The 19,101-nt window shown below is 47.7% G+C and overlaps 1 long non-coding RNA gene across 1 annotated transcript; it reads right to left on the bottom strand.

Annotated features, from left to right (window-relative positions):
- On the bottom strand, positions 1 to 18,653 carry LOC308071684. Its single transcript, XR_013931271.1, has 2 exons — positions 14,108 to 18,653; positions 1 to 12,853 (listed from the first exon to the last, which is right to left on the bottom strand). It is a non-coding gene; the product is annotated as an uncharacterized lncRNA (long non-coding RNA).
- Positions 18,654 to 19,101: the final 448 nt, after the last annotated feature.

The following is a 19,101-nucleotide window of genomic DNA, read 5'->3' as shown; positions in this document are numbered from 1 at the left end:
CCCCGCGCCCCCCCCCCCCCCCCCGCCCCCCCCGCCGTCTGCTAAAATACCAATTGTTTTCTTTTCTGTATTCCTCAAATCAAAATATTTAGCAATGGACTTTTCTCCATGACATCCCACTGCATCCTCTGACTACTGTGGAGTGTTCATCAGTCTCATTGACATTAACCAGTTCTGCAGGAAACCAGCACTGCCAAGCAGGCAGGCTCCCGCTCCTGGACTTGCTCAGCATATCTGGTATTGTCAGTGACAGTCCCTCTGTGAGTCTCTTGGGGGTGACGCTCTCGCTGGCAGAACCTGAGAAGCTCTCGGAAAATACTTCCTTTGGCCTGGCAGTTGCACTTGGATAGTCACGATGGGCCCTTCTGGCCTTGCCATCCCCAAAGCTGTATCTGCTTTTCTCAGGGAGAAATCACAATTTGCTTTTCGAAGCCTAGTCCATCTCCTCTGACCCAACTGCCTGTGGCACTGGAGGCATTCATTACTCAAACCCTCCCAAGCCACTAATAGGTTTTCTTTTTCTCTCATTCAACCACCTTCCCTTCCTCCTTCCAGCAGCTGTCAAGAAACTTCATGGACCCATCTGTCCTCTAGGCTACGCAAATAACCGGGGCTCCTGAGAGCCACTGGGCTGAGCAGAAGGTAGGTGAGCACAGGGTGATACTGGAGTGCTTTGATTCACAGAATTAAAACCTAGTAGGATTAACCTCACAGCCTGTTTCAGAAGGCCAGCTCCCTGCTGTTCTTCTCACTTCTCCCAGGCTTTGGGGTTATCCACGTTCACCATGACATCCTAAACGCCTGCACTCAGAAATCTTTGCTTTCACCTACCGTGTCTGTGACCCCAGAGGTGGCTGTTTTGAGTTGGTCACCTCTGGAGAGGTGACAGATGATAACCCATCTGGGCACTCCTGGAGAGAGCTGGAGGGAGACTTCCTGATGGGGGCGAGGTCTGGGGAAGGCATTTGGGATGGCTGCCATCCACAAACACATCAAAGGTGCGAATGGCTTTTATCAAGAGGCAGTAAAACTTTAATCCAAAGCCCACTTTAATGTATTTGCTACATATTTAAAAGGGAACTGATTTCAGAAATGCTTTCCGAGAGTTTTAAAAATTCTCCTGGACCTGTGTCTTACCACTCTCTCCACTCTGGAAACCTGATGCTTTTCTTTTCTGGGATCCCAGATGTTTGGGGCACATGACTGAGGGGAGAAAGAGAAGTAAAACTTTCTAAAGCTCTTGGTTTAGAAACATGGGCACAAATAGCTTTTTTTTCTAGCTCTAAACCTCTGTTAAGCTCTGGGGTTTTTTTCACAGACCACGCTTACAGTAAATATCGCCTCCTCAGTCAGCAAGTGAGACATCTTCCCATTCAGTTGCCAAAAATCCCTCACTTCCAGCTCAGTAAGGCTACAAGACACTGGCCTTTTGACCCGCTGGGCTGCTTGTCTCTTAGTCTGGAGCTTTAGGCAGGTCCTGTTTTGCTGGAAGAAAGCTACCTTTAGGGTGGAAAACAGGAACAATTCCCTGGCAAGATCAGAGGAACTGTAGCCTTTCTCATTTTCTTTCTTTTTTTCTTCTTCTGCAGGAGAGTTAAACATCGCTGCTTTCGTTTGGAAAGGGCGAGTGACTTTCCCATGCCGTAATACCCAGCAAGTGTTGAGAGAATGTGGTTACATAAAACCATATTTTTAATACTACCGACAGACTGTCTTGAGAGCTAAGTGTTTTTTGACAGTTTTTATGCACCTGTTAATTCAAAGCTCTTAACATGTGCCAGTTAAAAAGAGCCAGGCACTAAAACATCCACCCTGTGACGGCAGGGGCTCAGCTGCACACCAGAGCACAGGGAATCCATGCAAGGTAGGAACTTGCCTTCTCTTACAGGACCGACTGGTACACAACTAATCGAATTCAGAGCTTTTGTTTCCTGGTCCTGCTTGGCCCTGAAGATTCCCGCTTCTGCTTCGGACCTAAAGAACAGCTGACGATTCTTTGGGTTTCTTCTCTTTGCTCTTCCCAGCTGTTGTAGTCATCAGACAGAAAAGATGCTAAACATCCTGCCAGGCTTACGTCCTTAAAGAAGATGCAGTGACAATTCCTCCCCAGGCTTCTCTGCTAAAATTGTGCCTTCTTGTCTTCGGGATAGTGGGGGTGCTTCTTACAACCAGTGCTGAGACAGGCACTGGCAAAGCCCAGAGGGACACCTGCCACACATGTCTGCTTGGGCATCACCTCTGCAGCCATTCTGTGTTCAGAGGGGGCAGGGGGTCAGTTTAGACACAGCATTGCTATCATTAACATAAAGCAACGCTGAGAAGTCCTTCTCCTCTTCTCTAAATTTTTTCCTTCCTCTCCACCCCTTCAGTATTACCAAACTCTCAATTTAGAGATTTTCTCAGGGTCCTTTTAAACCTCCTGAAGCCAGATCTTCCCTCTTCCTTCTAGAGCTTTATCCCCATGCCCTGTCTGCTCGCATCCCACTTCCACAGAGCTTTGGCTGGCTGTGCACACCGTGGGTCAGCTGGTGGCCTCATGCCCATGGAGAAAAGCTTGAAAACTCAGCACCATCTAACATACGGGCTCCAAAACCAGAAGGCAGGTAACAACAAATACAAGAAAGCCTGAAAATTTTAAATACTTGCAGGTGCTGACACAGGGGTTTCTGTGGCAGAAATAACCAGCTAACCCTGAAATGAGAGGCTTCTCCTTTTTTGAGCAAGTCCTAGGCATTTACAACGGTGCATTTGGGATATGTTTCTGTGTAAGGGGGGGTTAGCATGCCACTGCCACTTTCCTGCTGTAGAAACTTAGCCAAGCCTAGTCCAAGCCCTCACCCGATAGCTGTGCTGCCTTCAGGAGATAGAGCTGTGGCATGTCTAGACCTTTCCTTGCTCTCAAAGCCAAGAGGCGTGATGACAGTCTCTAGTATTCAGCCCAAAGTTTTAGGCTTTGAAGAATAGGGGCACAGCGGAGAGGTGGGTGAAGGCCAAGGACAATTGGCCTGTAGGGTTGGAGGAACAGGTTGGAGAGGGAGGTAAAATGCTCTCAGAGGACACAAGAGCATAGATTTGGAGGACAGGAGTGCCTTGGTACCTCCTGCATGTTGAGCCCTAGCTGGGAAGAATCACTGCAAGGTGGTCGGTGGAGCTGATGGGACATGTGTGGTGTCTATAGAGAAAGCCCTGCTAGAGCCTAGCCTTGGGCACAGGTGTGCTGGATTTGTGTGGTGGATAATGTAGAGCCTCAAGTTTAGTAGGGTCCTGCCTCAAATTACACCTTCACCAGTCTGGACACTTGGCTATGAGCAGGCTCTATTGGCAAGAGCAGATCAAGGGCTGCTTGTCTCACATGCTGCTCAGAGCTGGTGGCTGGGACTCTTCTGCCGGGCAGTTTTCTGTAGTGGCACTGCACATCAGTGTTCCTTCCTGCATCTCTACTAAGAGGCGTAAATCCCTTTCCCTACAGGCTGTTTGTAGGCCTGATTGCTTGAGGGTGGGAAAACTCATTGTGAATAACTCATCAGGATGGTATCAGGTTCACTGAATGCTGCACGTGAGCTTGAACTGACGTGAGGCTTTTTTTTAAGCAGGAAACACTAGATGAGGGCTTGTCAGGGCAATAGATGGGGCTAGGATTCCACATCATTAACACTCAGTCTGTGTATTGCAAAATCACCTGGCAGGACAAATACGATCCAGATCAGGTGTGTGCACACTGTTGCTTTGTGTTGAATTAGCTAGAACATGCTATATAGTGTTTATATTGGCTTCACGTTTTACATTGGCTGCAGGAAGACATACGATACCCCGTCTGGCATGAATTCTGTTGGACTAAAGTTACCCCATAACAATTCAGAGGATAAATTTGACTAGGCAGAGCGGTATACACTGCATCAGCGTTTTGCTGCATGGGGTCACAGCAGTTGTAATCCAGTCCTGAGTACCCTCAAGCAAAACTTTCTGTCTCGGTGCTGCTTAACTGTGCAGGTATGTTTGATGCTTGTGGGGATGTGTCCCTGAAGAAACGTGTGCTCTGCTCCTGCTGGAAGGTTGTATTAGTGTTATTTCTTATAATTGCTGCTTCAGTAGCTGCTGTGTGTGGACTCGACCTGTAGACTGTCTTTTTAGGTGCACCTTCCAAGCAAGATTAAGGTGCAAGTGGGGTGACCTCCTGTTCTGGAATGATAGAACTGGAAAGGACCTCAAGACATCCTCTAGCACATAGCATCATCCAAGTCCCCCCTGTCTGTCCTGACAGTTAACTGTCCAATAGTTTCTGCACCCTGCAGCGATGAAGAATCTGTCTCTCCGCAGTAGAAGTTTACCCTGAGGTCTAACTGGAAACTCCACTGCTGCAGTTTAAACCTGGGCTTTCTTGCCCCATTAACTGTGTTTGAGGAGATTGGTTTTTCCTCTTCCCAAAGCACAGCCCTTTCTCTGCATTACCCTTTAAAGCATTTGCACAGCAGGCTCTGCAGTGAGACAGGGAGTGAAGTATGCATGGTGGGAAGCATCCAAAATTTGCTCAGATCTACACTGAGTTTCCAGCAGTAATAGAGCCATCTGTGACTCATCTTCATGCTTGTGCGTCAACTCATGTAGATATCTTCAGAGCAAGCAAAGCACTGGATCGCTGCATGCTCACATGGATAACAGCACCAGGTTGTTTTGTGGTTGTCCTTATGAGGGGACAGAGCTATGATGCAAGATAAGATCATGAGAGAAGTGTGGTGGTGGTTTACTGCTATACGGGAACTCTGAACCATGCTCAATATGCAACTATAAGAAAATGGTAAGAGTCATAATCCTTGCTGAGAGCCTAACTACTTTTGCAAACGAGTTGTCTCTCTTTCCATCTGATTTAAATTTGAGAGCACTGCACCGTGTCCTAAAGCTGAATGATTTTATCACCTCTTCACCAGCCAGAGTATGTGATGACAGATTTTTTGATCAAACTAAAGAATAACTTTGCTGAGAGATCTCCCAGTTTTCACCCATCTGAGCAGCCCTGATGTTTCTTTAGAATCCCCTCTCCCTTTCACTGCGAAGGTGGCTTACTCTGAGCACAAAACAGCTCTTTAGGGCTGGAGAGCAGAGGGAAGCTGCCACACACACAGTCTCCAGATCACGCTTGGAGGTAGGAGTTTCTTTCATTAAGCTCCAAGAAGATATGCAGGTTGGTTTTTTTTTTTTTAAGAGTGTACTAACTGCATTCAGTTAGAAGCACTGTTCATGCAGTAAAATGTGTAAACCTCATTTAGGATGCTAAAACAGTTGTATTAATTGTATTGCTTAGAAATGTGCAAAGTAAAATAAAATGGACCTTTTTTTCTGGCATGCTCTTCTTTGGAGAACTTCCTGAAAAGCCCTTCCTTGGATCGGTGATCATGCACCATCTTACAGCCAGAAAATGCTTGGCAGAAAGGTAATGCGAATGTGACCTTAAACATCAGAAGTACTTGAATGCTGATGCACTTTTCCCAGCTGTTGCTGACAAATTAATTTCCAGGGCAGATGCAATAGCTGATCTGTCTTGGACAAAGGTTCTCCTTTCCACAGCCACGTGTGGTAATGAAAACAGCCATTGCCAGTAGTACCTTCTGCCCAAGAGTAGATCTGTTGCAGACTTCACATCCCCTCACTTAAGGTATCTCCCAGTCCAAACTGGACAGCTTGGTTCCCTCTGGAATCCAGTGGCATGTTCAGAGTATGGCTTGTCCTAAGGATCTTGGGCTAGAATTTCTCACCGATGACTAGAGAGGGAGCTGTGATGAGTGAGTGACTCAGATCTGGAAGGGACTTCAGCACGATAGGAATTGCCCAAATTGGAAGGAAATTGAGTAGCCAAGGCTGCAGGGAGAGCTGTGTGGATCTGCTCCCTTAGGGTTTCTGGCTAGCCATGTCCTGGGGTGAATGACTGCGACCTGGGTGAATAAAGGATGCTTTGTACTGTGGTCAAATTCAGATACCTGGGGGAGGGGACCAGGGAATGAAGCAATTCTGTTTTGAAACGAGACAGTCTTAAAAAAAGAAGAAGAAAAAAAAAGATAAAATAAACCAGAAATATTGAGTCAACCTAGGACACGGTGTTTGATCTGAAACACAATGTTCCATTTTACAGTTTAATTTCATTTTTTTCTAAAGTCAGGTTTTTCAATAAAACCTCCAAAAGGCTCATTTCAGAAACACCTACATGAAGTCAACCTCTTTGCTTTGAAAACACTTTGGAATGAAATGTTTTGAAGTTTTTAAAAAAGAGCCTCCTGTATTAGGCTTGTTGGTTTTGTTTGTTTTTTTGGCAAAAGGTGCTCGTCAAATTCAGCCCAACTTTGTGAATGGTTTATGTCCCTCCGAAATTAAACTCTGGTCAAAGTTACTGTTCACTGCACAAATTCACCCGCTGTATCTGTGAATCCGCCAAAGGCAAAACGGAGTCTGTGATTCAACCCGGAGCTGTTCCACCTCCTTGGAACCAGGGAGGAGAACCCAGGGCGTTTTCATAAAGGAAGCGATTCAGCTCTCAGTAATCAAAACCCAGGTCCTGCTTCCTTTCCAAGGGCATCTGGAGTCCCCTTGCTGCAAGTGGCCAAAATTCCCATTGTCTCCATGAGGAGTTAAAGCACATGCTGCCACCAAATGAAGAAAATAGAAGAACATGGGAAGAAATGGCCCAAACCCCTTTTATTTATCTGCTTCCAAGAAAAAAAACATACGAGCACGAGACATGAGGTTTCTTTTCAGGCACTTTCTAATGAGTCGGATGATCCAACGAAACAAATGAGAGCAGCCAGGAGAGTGCTCTGCTCCGAAAGGGCAGAGGAATATTTGCCAATGCAGCAGCTCTGCAAATGTGTGAGGCTGTTAAGCTCCTAATCCCATGTCTTATTTTTATGAATTTTCACACTAGTGGGATATAATGAACGTTGAGCCCAAAGACATTAATTACTCGGGTCCTTTTTTTGAGAGGAATTTCGATGGAGTGTAACGTTCTAAATTACAAGGTGTGAAATAAACTCTACAAAACTTACAGCTTTAGTGGAGGAACTCCAAAATCAAATAAAAATGCAAAACCGCTGATGAAGTCCAATTTACTGTAAAATGCCCTGGATCATGGTGTTCCAGTAATTTTTTTTTTCCCTACATACTTTGGTTAAAATAATTTATATCCGCTGCAGTGTTTATGTACCTTAAGCTTTATTTATTAAAGGATATGTATATTTCAAGCTTGGTTTTAATGAGACATGCTGAAATCTGTAAGGTACAGTACGACTTTTGTTCTAATCAGCACTAAATCTCTTCTCTTTACTTTTTCTGTGTTGAAAACATTCATGTTGGACGGAAAGGGCCGTGTGTGTATGTGCGTGTATATAAATTTCAGATATGTATAAATATACATGTAAAGTAATAAGCAAAATTTATTTCTCTTTTTCTATCATTGGGGCCAAATACTCCATCATTGTTCAGTGTGAGCACTTAAAATCATGGATGGATTTTATCCTTATTCTTAGAACAGGATAATTGCTTCTTTTTTTGGGCAAATTATTTATTTGCCAAAGATTGTGCTTTAGGTTGACTGAGAATGTTTGTGAATTCACATCAGCTTGACAAACTGTTCTGGCAAGGGAAGAAAAAGAAATCCAAACGTTTTGGCTTTGTTTTCTAATGAAATGTTTTGAGATTTCATTTTAAAACAACACCCTTAAACTAAAGTTAACATCAACTAAAAAATACTTTGGAAGCTTAGAAACTTCTTAAAATTGTGAATTAAATGGAGCCATAGGGATGGTCCTAGGGGGAGTTGCTTTGAAACTTTCTTCCTGTGTTTTCATTGCAAGGAAATTGAAAATACTTTTGCTCAGATAGATGAATTTGAAAACTATCATGTTAATGGCCATTTCAGTACAGCATTAGAAGTAAGCTCTAAAAGTTCTATTAGGTTTTAGGAACTTAATCAAAGTTAAGCCATATTTTTCAAGACGCTGTAGAAAGCCTGGCTTTCACTGACACCTCAGGACAAGATAAAAGGTATTTAACTGCTTAACCTTTACTGATAGCACTGGAATATGGATGTGAAGCTGGTCGTGTGAACGTCCTTTGTAGTGCCTAAACTGCTATGGAAAATGGTGCATAGGCTCCTAAGTCGCTTTAAGTGTAGTACGTAGCATGGATATCATGGGCAGAAAAGCGATTGTCTTTCCCTACAAAACGTTTTTTGATGAAAATGAAAAGGCCCACTTCTGCCAATTTTTGTTTCAATTTAATGAAAGGAGGAAATAGAAAAGTCTTTTCGTTTAAAGATGCTTGTCACAAAGAGGGCGAAATAAAATCTCTTCTATTTTTAGAGAAGTGGAAAATGGAAAATTTCTGGTAAAAATCAGCTTTGCTAGGCTTTTGCCCAAATATCTGCGTTTCAGAAGGCTATCTGTAAAGTAGAGAAGGTTTCAGGTCTGGTGAACTTGATTTCCTCCCTGTGCTTTCCCCTGCACATAGAGCCACTTATTTTTCTGATGAAGCTAAAGACACAAGTTCCCAGCAAAGTGAAGTCTGGGGGCAGAGGAGGGAGGATTTTCTCTGTTTTGTGGAAAGTGTTTGCTTTAGGAGTGAATGCATTTCTCGAAAGCGAACCCTAAAGCCCAGTAATGGCTGACCAAGGAATTTAAAGGGAGAAACACTTGGAGTCGGGGAGCAGAGTAATAAAGTACAGGTTTGTTCTGTAACAAATTCCAGCACTTGAGAGACTTTTTTAGACATATGGAAGTCCATTTAGGAGGAAAATTGGTTGCAGCCGCTGATTCAGAACCTATTGGAATCAGTGGAAACGTTTCCATTGTCTTCTGTCCTGAAGAAATGCTGTTTCTGTCCTTCCTTCCATCCCTAGCCTGCGCTCACTCTCTGGGCCATATGGATTTCATCTCCCTCAAAGACATGTAAGAGAAGAGGGTTTGGCTGTTTAACGGCATGATGTAGCTATGTGGACAGGAATGGTTGATTTCTACTTGATTGGCTACAAATCAGGTAACCAATGCCTTGGTTTCGAGCGGCTGGCTTCGGAGGAGTTATCTGGGTGCATCTGGCTCTCCTATCACAGAGCCCAACGTGGCTTTAATCACATCAGCACGCTAATTGTGCCCCTCAAGAAGAGCTTGAAGGAATGAGGGTCTGTGTTTTGACAACCGTCAGATTTCTTTATTGCTGACCATAATTGCTGGGCTGTCCCTGGGAAAGCGCGCTGGGTAATTGCTGATCTGGATAGTACCCCCCTTCAGCTATTTCAGCTCAGAGACTTTTCTAGTATGAAGCCCAGAGCCAGGCTGCCTGCAGAGGGTGGGCAAACCAAACCCACCAAGAACTGATTTTAAAGGATCGACTCCTGTTTCTCCTTCCTGCTGCAAGGCACGCTCCCCAAAATGGGGACAGGGAAAGGGATGGATGCTCACAAGCACTGCCTGTTCTCACAGGGTATCGCATCCAGACATACTTGTGATCATCGCCACCACCTGCCTCCTACTGATGAGGCCAGAACAGGTCCCCACTGAAGAGGTGGCAGCCTGCAGAGCAAGAAATATTGAAGTATTTCAGCCTCTAGAAGAAAACATTAATATTTTTTGGATTGGAGGTAGGTTTGAGAGCCAGCACAAGATCAGATGTGACATGCAGGACAGAGGTGGGTTTCTGCCTTCAAACAACACCCATTTTACCGGAGCTGGTCTGAAAGAGGCCCATACCAGGCACGCAGAACGTGTCAGCGAGCAGCTGAGCGAGGCTCCTGGAGCAGCGCTGACACATGGATGTGACAGACTCCTTGCTGGCAGCGGAGGCAGAAACCTGAGGTTTCCTTTTTTCTGGAGGAAATCACAACAAATCTGTAATCATGCATAGCAGGCTGAGAACGGGGGGCTGGAGCTCAGCTCCCCCTGCCACCTCGAACCTGCTGTGTGGCCCAGACAAGTCCCTTCGCTATGCTGTCCCTCGTTCCCTTTCATTCACACCTGCCTTGCCCCTTCAATGCTCCATGTCCTTTGGTGGAAGAACTGCCCCATGCAGAGACCTCTGTCTCCACCTCCACTTCGTAATGATAACCCAGTGCTACCCTCATCTTCAGCGCAGGTGGACATGCCAACCAGGGAATCTTACCTGAAACCAGTTCTGGGTATCAGCTGGCTCTGTTCCCCTCCTCTCCCCACTGAACTGCAAGTTTCATGGCAATCTTCTCTGGGTATTCTGGACAATGAAAATGTTTCTTGCCATGTAATTAAATTATCCACTTTAGAAAGAAAAAGATGTGGTTTTGTTCCCATTACAAAAACAAACAAACAAGGACTGATATTTATTACAGGCCAAGGCTACTCAACAAGTGTTTTCTGGAACTCTAATAAATTGCTGAAGAAAGTTTACAGCTGAGCCCTAAAGATGGTTTAGTTTTCCAAGTGGCTGGGATGTATTTATTTCCCATTTTCTTAACCCACAACATGGTGAACAGCTTAACATGCTCTTTCCAGGGTTCAGACGGTGTCAACTCAAACCCATGCTCTTCACCCCGAAACAGTTAACCGCTTTTTAATTAAAACCATGCCAATTACTCATTTTCAAGTTTCACATTTATTTTTCCCCATTTGCACAGCCTGCTATTTGGTTTTGGTTCCACTTCATTAAAACAGCTTCCCCCCAAAAAAAAAAAAAAAAAAAAATACAAACACAAACCTAAAAACTGCAGCCACACACCCAAACCAAACAACGTAAGTATCCGACAAGGCTCCTTTCAACCAAACAGCGTTTTGAGTATCAAGGGCGCATCTGTGAAGCAAGGGGCTGTGCAGGTTAATGATGGTTTTTGCTTTGGTGGAAGATGCTTTGTGGCATCTGGAGAAAGCCTTGTCTTTTGAGCAGTGGGCAAAAAGAAGAGGCGGGCTTGATTATTAGAAAGAAAACAGCGATGCAGGAAACCCTGAGGACATCAGTCTTAAGGTCGCAGAAGGAGAGGGAGGACCATCAGTCCGGGCACCCACATGCTGTGGGGTCTCCATCACGTTGTGTTTCCCATGCAATGAGTAGTGTAACAGCTCAGAAGCCAGGCCCAGGGGCTCTCATCCTCCAACGATTTAAACACACTCCTCGCTTTAAGCACGTTATTTGTGCATGAAGATGGGTGTGGACAGATGTCCCTGTGGGAGCAAGGCACTTAAATACAAGTTGGTTGTTAAGCACATGCTGAAGTATTTGGCTGGATTAGCAGACTGGTATTGAAATGTTTGCTTTTTGAGAGAGCCCCCCCAAACATTAGAAAGTTGATTTTTTTTTTTTTTTCAGTTCATTACTGGGCCTGCCAATGACATCATTTGTTTGCAAGATGAGAAAAAGTGTTTAAATGAGATTAAAAAAAAAAATTAAACAAGACGCAATTTTAATGACCACTTACAAAGGAGATTTATGGACGTGCATAAAGCCGCTTTCCATGGGAGAGGGACTAAGCTTTTAACAGTTACCTTCCTTTGGATTTTTTTTTTCCCTCTTGCAATATAATACCCACAAATATTTGTGAGTTGCGACTGTGCTCCAAAGGGTTAGTCCTCTTCCAGAAAGGGGGGCGGAGGGAGAAAAGACGAAAACAGTGGTGCCAATTTGTCTGCCCAGACTCTGATTATGGGAGGGTTTTGTTGTTTTTTTTTTCTTTCCTGCAGGGGAGAGAAGCTGGTGGGACGCTTTCTCTCTCTGGGGTTAGGGATATCTGATATCCAGCCCAAGAGCAGTCCAGCAGACTGAACTTTCATCTCCAGCAGTGAGGGATTTAAAAAAAAAAACAACCAAAAACCAAACCAAAACCAAAAAAAAAAAACCCCAAACCCACAACCAAACCTTGTGGATAAACTTCTTTATAAGCTAAATTTACAGGAGATCTTGGGAGGTTCTGCTGGGGACATGAGGGCCATTTGAACGTCTGATTGTAAAGAGCGGAGGTCTTTATAGTGTGTATGGGGAAGGGGGGAGACAGGGGAGATCACTTGGAGAAAGGGAGGTGGTTTCAATACATCTATTTATTTATTTGCGTGCCCTGGGCCCTGCCCTCCTCCCGCCCAGCCTGCTATCCAGTGACCCTCGGTGCTGATTAAAGTTCCCAGGTGACCTCTGAGTGCTTTTGTTACGCTGCCTGGTAATAAAACCCCGGTTAAATGGCTGGCTTATCCAAACCCATGGCTCCTTACACAGCCAGCTCTGGAGCCAGCTCAAGTCCGAGCCCTTGGGAACATGCATCTTAGCCGTAATTCAGCTTGGGTAGCTCTGTCTAGCTGGCTGGTGGGGGGGTTCTGGTGGCCATCTCAGTGCCCCAGGTAGCCGTGGTAGGTGAGCAGGCAACCTGAAAGGGCCACAGCCTTGTTTCTTACTAGGCAGAGTCCTGGCTCCTGAGGCAGGTAACCTCACTGAAGTCCTTGAAGGCGATGGAGCAGGCTTAGTGTGACGAAGACAAGCGCCATTCCCCTGCAGGACCTTGCCTTGTCACCCCCTGCCCACACGGCTCCCGGCCGCTGGAGCAAAGCCATGGTGGGGGGATGTCTGTGCTGATACTGCTGCAGTTTCCTGGTGGAATGCCCATCTGAAGTTGTCTTGCGAGGCCACAGTGTGTGTCACCTTGCTCTCTCCACCTCAGACGTGGTGCTGATCCTTGGGATCATCCCAGAGCAGTGCTGACACGCACCTCCTGCGGAGGCATTGCCGACCGCCACATGGGCACCCCCAGCAAGAGCAAAGCCAGGGAAGTGAAGAGCTGGACTCCAGTTCAGACCCACAGACCATCCAGGCTGGAGATGAGGACATTCCCTAACTCATAGTCCCTCTTCCACTTGGTGAAATGCTTCTAGAAAAAGAAGACAGGAAAGGAGTTCTTGCCATTGCCAGCTGGTGAACATGCTTGTCATCTCTGCTGAAAGCTAGGTGGCAACTGCTGAAACTCCGTCTTGAAATCTAAAAACTAGGACTTGTACAGACAAACTGATAAACGAATTTCCATTCTCCCAGCCCCCTCCTCCACTCGCGCTTTATAAATGACAAGGCAAGGGAAGGGCTCCAGCCCTAACTGGGGCGGGGGGAGGGCTGGGCAAGGCAGATTTGAAAAGGTAGGAGCCCGGCTAGTGAAAACTCTAAGCCAGGTGCTGCACAGACAGCCCAGCTACCCCTATGCTGCAAATCACACCTCTGAGACTTGGGGGTGCTCCCATGGTCCATCCAGATGGGACTTTACAGAAATACCCTTCAGGAGGAGATTCCTCTGGCTGCACATGGCCCAGAGCTCCCTCCCCAGCCTTTAGCTGAGCATGCCATCAAACCTGCTGCACGGTACCAGTTCGATGGTTCTGTTGCTGTGAGGTGGCTTTATCCCTGCCTTGAGTAACAATCCATCCTTCCTCACCCCCACCCACACATGGCCAGAGGAGATGGCAAACAGAAAACCCCTTAGCTGGTAGCCTGGGGCCACCTCCCTTATTACAACTGGCACCCAGAAACAAAAAGAAGTAAGTGTGTGGCCTTGCCCCACCATCCACGTGGGGCTGGAGCTCCATGCGTTGTGCATGTGTGCAAGTGCTCTCCTGCCTCAGGTTCTAAATCTCATACAGTGTCAGTGCTGCGATATTCCTAAATAAGTTCCTGAAGCCTAGTATTTATCACCCCCATGAGCCAGTAACAAGTCACCTTGCTCCAACTGGAGATGTGATAGCACTTCCAGGAATGATTGTGTGTGATTTGAACTCCGCCCCTGGTTCAAAATATTATGCAGAGGAATAATAAATCTCAGTTTTAAATTGCTGCCCCATTTAAGCTTTGATTAGACTCTGATGGTCTGTTCACCCTGGAGCTGCTGGTATTAATCTGCATGTTAAACCCTAATTATAAACTGCTCATGGCATTTCCAGATGATATCAAGATGTTTGGGATTAAAAGAAACCCTGATTGAGTTTACAGCTTGAAATGACTGTAGACTACCTGATCCCCACAGATCTAATAATGCACCTCTATGTGGCGAAGAAAGAAAAGAGGGAGATTTGGCCCAAGTGTGTCGCAGGAGTTTGTGGGGGAGAGGTCTGGCTCCAGACCTGAATGTGTGCATACATACCCACTCACACGCAGATGTAAGGTGATACACCTATAGGCACTCACACCTTCCTGCAGGCAATCTCTGTCTCAGCGTAGTTCTCATCCAGCCCTGGGTAGAGCAAGTGCAAAGAGGCAAGAGACCAGACACTGCAGTGAACCAGCATGACAAGGTGATGGGAGGAAAACTTGCCAGGGCAAAAGAGTTCTGATTTGGCTCCCCCAGCACCCAGGCATCACCAACAGAATGCAGCAGTGGGGATATCTGCTGGAATATCAGATATCCATCAGCAGCCATCAGCAGAGAAATGCTTCTCATCAGCTTGCCCCTAAGGGAGCTGTAGCTGATGGTTTGGGGTGCAGAGGGGTGAAGGTCTGTCTCAGAGCGCTCTCTCTTCAAAGCAGCTGCCCCTATGGGCCTAGGAGAGGAGTAAGCATCATTTGTGCCCTCCTGTCCTCTGAATTAGCTATCTAAACTGCTCACCCCCCATCAAGGTCCTCAGGAGAGCATGCTGTGCTGGAGGGCACCCAGCATGTCTTAGAATAGCTGAGCACCTTGCACGGTTAAGGCCAAGAAGCACAGAGCAGTAATAAATTGTGTGTGCGTTTGGGGTAGGTTTCCTAGAGGCACAAGCCTGCGCAATGGTGCTGGCTGTTAACTCCTCCTTCTCCTGCTGCACTCCTGCAATATTATTTTTAAACTGCTAGGATGAAACAAATTCAGCAGATCAAAAAGGGGCTCTAAGACATTACATGCCGACAAGTTTCCTGAAAATAAGGTAGGAAAGAGAGACCCAAACTACTTTCCCTCACTGAGCAAAATGCATCACCTGAGTGCCATGATATTATTAGACAGCTGAGAATACACACCTGTGTGTCACAGCCTCCACAGGTTCTTCTGCCTGTTTTTTGGTTAGGTTTGGGGTTTTTTTAGTCGGGTAAAAAGGAAGATATTTAGGGCACCTGAAGCAAGTAGGTGGTCTGTACTGGGAAAGGCATGTGATGTGGTGGTCAGTGCAGAAGAGCTGAATGTGGGAGCTGAGCAGGTGAAGGCTTGGCTTACTCAGTGTTTGGTGCCTTCCCACATCCCACCAATGCCAGCTACAAGGAGTGTGAGCTGCTCTGGGGATGTTATTACTGCCCAGCTGCTCATCTGCTCTGAGTATTTCTTGTTGGCTGCAAGACCCTTTGGGAGGGTTGTCAGCTCCTGTTTGCTGTACCTGAAAACTGTCACCAAGACTGCAGTGCTAGGAAGCCCCTGTTCAGACAGATGTGAAGGTGAGGGGAATGTTTCTGAGGGCTTATAGCATGCTTGGGTAGGCCATATATTGGAACTGGGGACCACAGGAGCTGCCAGTGCTGGGTTTCATGGGAAATTTCTGGAACTGGAGCAAATACTCTGGTTACAGACTTTCTCACTGACCCTGCAGATTGAGCTGGTAATTTTCCATGAGAAAAGAAAGCAGAAGCGAATGTGCTGGTCATCCGCAGAGGTGAGGATCTTTGGGTTTCTCCTTCTTCATATGCAACTAGGGGAGGGAGAAGGGGAGAGTTTGTGGTTTCTGCCTCACCTTCCCTGGGCATCAGATATGGTCACAGCAGAGGAGATGGGTTTTGAGGCAGGGCTCGAGCTGGTCAGTCTCACTGATGTCCTCCAAAATGATAACTGCTTCTGGCAGCAGGAAGGGCCAGACTGGGGTCTGTCTGCACTGTGAGGCTTGGCTTGTCACCTGCGGCTTTACCCAGCAGATTTTTGGCTGTTTCAGGACCTTTGGGGGTTTCTCCTCTCCTCACCGGCAGCAGAGGCTCGGAGGTGCCTGCCTTGTGGGAGGCAATCATCAGCTGGACAGCCTGGGAAGGTGGGGGAATGTGGCTGTAAGCAGCTGAGAGACAGGCACACGTTGGAGAGGGAAGGTGGGATGGGAGGATGGTGAGGAACAGGAGCTGCCTGTTCACCTTGACACCAGGCTGGTGGTGAGGTGGGAAACAGATGCCTAGGTAACTGCTTGATGGCCTGTGGGACGTTGAAATGGCACGTCTTTGCTGTCCTGGGCCATCTGTGGCCTGGGAGTCCTTACCAGCCTCAGGGTCAGGAGGACTGGGGTATCCTATCACCTCTGCTTTGGGTTTGATGCCAAGGACAAGCTGCCTTTGCATCAGTTTCCCCACCTGAAACAGGAGGAAACGTGCTGAGATCTTTGGATTACAGCAGGCCATGGTGTGGCTCATTCCCGTCCTGTGGCTATTTATTCTGCAGAAACTCCTGGAGGCCGTAGACTGTGTGTGGGCTGGCTATTGGATGCTTGCACGGAAAGAAACTGATGCATCTGAGATGGGTGGCAAATGTCCCATCCTCTTCTGCCTTCGCTGCTGGAGGGGGAGAAGATGAACACTAGAAGGCAATACCCTTGAGCATTCAGGTAAGGGATAATACCTGCCTGTACTCTAAGCTGAAGTTTTAGAAAACTGAATCAAGTTAAAGGAAACAGTTAATGAAGGAACGCTTCATGCTTCTCCTGCAGAGGGTCCTACTTCTGTTTTAGTGGCAGGCTGAGACCCACAGCTATATAGGGCCCTGGGACCCCTTGGCTTGCTCACCCAGGAGCTCAGAGAGCATGTGCTTCATCCCTTCCCTCTCTTCATCTTTCTGATTCTTTCTTTCCTGTTTGTCTTTCATGGGCCACTTGGCCCATCACTTTCTTCTCATGTGACTTATTTCCTGCAGGTGACAAGATCCCTTCACCCATCCCACCCATCCCCTCAAGCTTGTGCAGATCCCCAGTACAATAGGACACCCTGCTACAAAGAGCACATACAACTACTTACTCCTGATGGGACTTTTCCCCTTGCACTATCTCTACTTCAGAGTGTCATGGATGTTGCACTAATTCTGCCCTCTGGCACAGGGCCACATCGCTTTGAAAGACTAGCTTTGCCCTGAAGGATGGTCTATGGAGAGAGGTGCTTCATTAGCCATGGTGGCAGCATGGTCACCATCCCTCTCAGAGCCCAGGAGGTTCCTACCATGCTCATTCCCATACTGCAAGAGCATCTTGGCATAGGGCGTGTCTGGTCATAGCAAGTTGAAAGAAAAGCCACAGCCCCGTGGTGTTTTCTGCAGTCTTGGAGGCCTCCCGCTCTTCCCAGCCTTCTTTCTTTTGGGACAGACAGAGCTGGAAGAGTTTCCCTTGGGTTCATCTTGTCCCTCAGCAAAGTCCTCCCACCCAGTCACAGAAATCCAGCTGTGTTGCAGGAGGCACCTGGGAAAGGAAGTGTTTAGGCTACTTCCAGAATGTGACTCTGGCATCCCGTGTTGCTATTTGGCTTGTGGGTGCTTATGCATGGGGGGCACCCGTGGCTCGCTTCAGGGTAAAGCCACAGTAGACAGTCTTAGAGCTGGGCCCCCTTGTTGCCTTGCAGGTGAGACTCTCCCTTTGTGGCGGATGCACACGTGTTGATATGGCCACTAACAGCACCGACATGCTTTCACCCACCATCTTTCCAGGGCATCTGCTGCTATTGGGCTGCATTCCCAAACCCCAGGGCTGGGAGGGAGGGATGTCTGAAGGATGCCCTTAGACATGGGGAATCTAAGGAGAAATGCTTCTTACCAGGGGTATCAGTGAGGATATTGGTTAAGGTGGCATGGAGAACTCCTGTTGTTTCTGCAGCTTCTGCTGCCACTCCCACCGAAGAGGTTGCCTGGAGCTAAGAGCAGACCCTACCGCCAGTAGAGAGGGATGTTTATGGCTGGGACTCTGCAGCACCCACTCAGAAAAGCCAGGTCCAACATCTATTTGAAGGAGAACATGCAGAATGAGGGTAAAACCCAACTCACCAAGAATGAAGGCAGCCAAGTACCTGGGAAAGGCACAGAAAAGGATGTTTAATGCACTGGGCAGCTCACAGGGCTGTGTTCCCACCCACCCTGCTGTGCCTAAACCTGGAGACCCTGGGCGCCAGGGTACAAGCTGCGGGCACACAGAAGCCAGCCAGATACAGCCGCATGAAGACAGCTCCTTCCCCATCCAACATGTGGGCATGTACCACAGGACATTGCACAGAAACGCTCCCTCACATGCTGAAGAAGGGCTACGCCAGCGCGTACACGGATGCACACGTGGTGTTTCGGGTGTATATACACCCACGTATCTCTACGCACACACGCAACCTTGTCCTGGTGCTTTTTCTGGCTTTTCTAGCCTGTGGCCACCAGCTTTGCTTGCCCCCAAGCCAGCGACAGCAGAGCCCCGCAGCCCTGCCATGCTCTTTTGGGTCTTTTGAGACTACGAAGGGTAAACTGGGACCCGGGGAGGGGGGGGCCTGAAAGCAAACTAATGATGAAAATGTCTCCTCCATGCCTGTGCCTTAATTAAATGCATGGAGAGGCTCGGGGAAGCACATCTGTTTTCAATCTGGAGCCCTTTGATGGCATCAAATGTTCTTTCCCCAGATCAGGGGGGATGGAAATTCTGGGCTGGCTGTGGCAGCTTGGAGCCCAGGCTCCAGCCACCGGGAAGCAGCGGCCATTCCTGGCCCGCAGGACCCTGCCCCTGGCCACCAGCCCTGCTGCCGCCAGGATGCGGGGGTACCCCCTGCACCCCCACCTGCCCTCGGCCGGGGGGGCCGGCCGTGCCGGGCCGAGCTGCTGGAACCTCTTGGCTGGCCTGAGGAGCTCTGGGTGCCTGCTCCTCCTGCCTTTTCTCATTGCTGTTTCTCTTTCTGGCCCTCCCTCCCCTGCCCCTTTCTCTTCTTCTCTCTTGCTCTCCTTTCGGCCGGTCTTCTCAGTTCTCTGTTGCGCTTCTTCTTCCTCTTTTCACTGTTTTTCTTCTTCCTTTCCTCTCCCGTTCACGCTCTCTTTTCCATTTCCCTTTGTCGCTTTTTCATCTGCATTTCTCATTTCGCTATTTCTCTCCTCCCGCTCCTCTCCCCTGCCCCCGGTGCGCTCCCCCGGGCCGCCCCCGCCCCCCCTCCAGGTGCAGCTCCGGGTGACGAAAGGGGGGGACCCTCCCCACC

The sequence above is a fragment of the Falco punctatus genome (genome assembly GCF_963210335.1).
Source record: "Falco punctatus genome assembly, chromosome: 11".
NCBI classification, from domain to species: Eukaryota; Metazoa; Chordata; class Aves; order Falconiformes; family Falconidae; genus Falco; species Falco punctatus.
The sequence above is the reverse complement of the archived record's forward strand: the minus strand, read 5'-3'. Positions and strand labels throughout refer to the sequence as shown.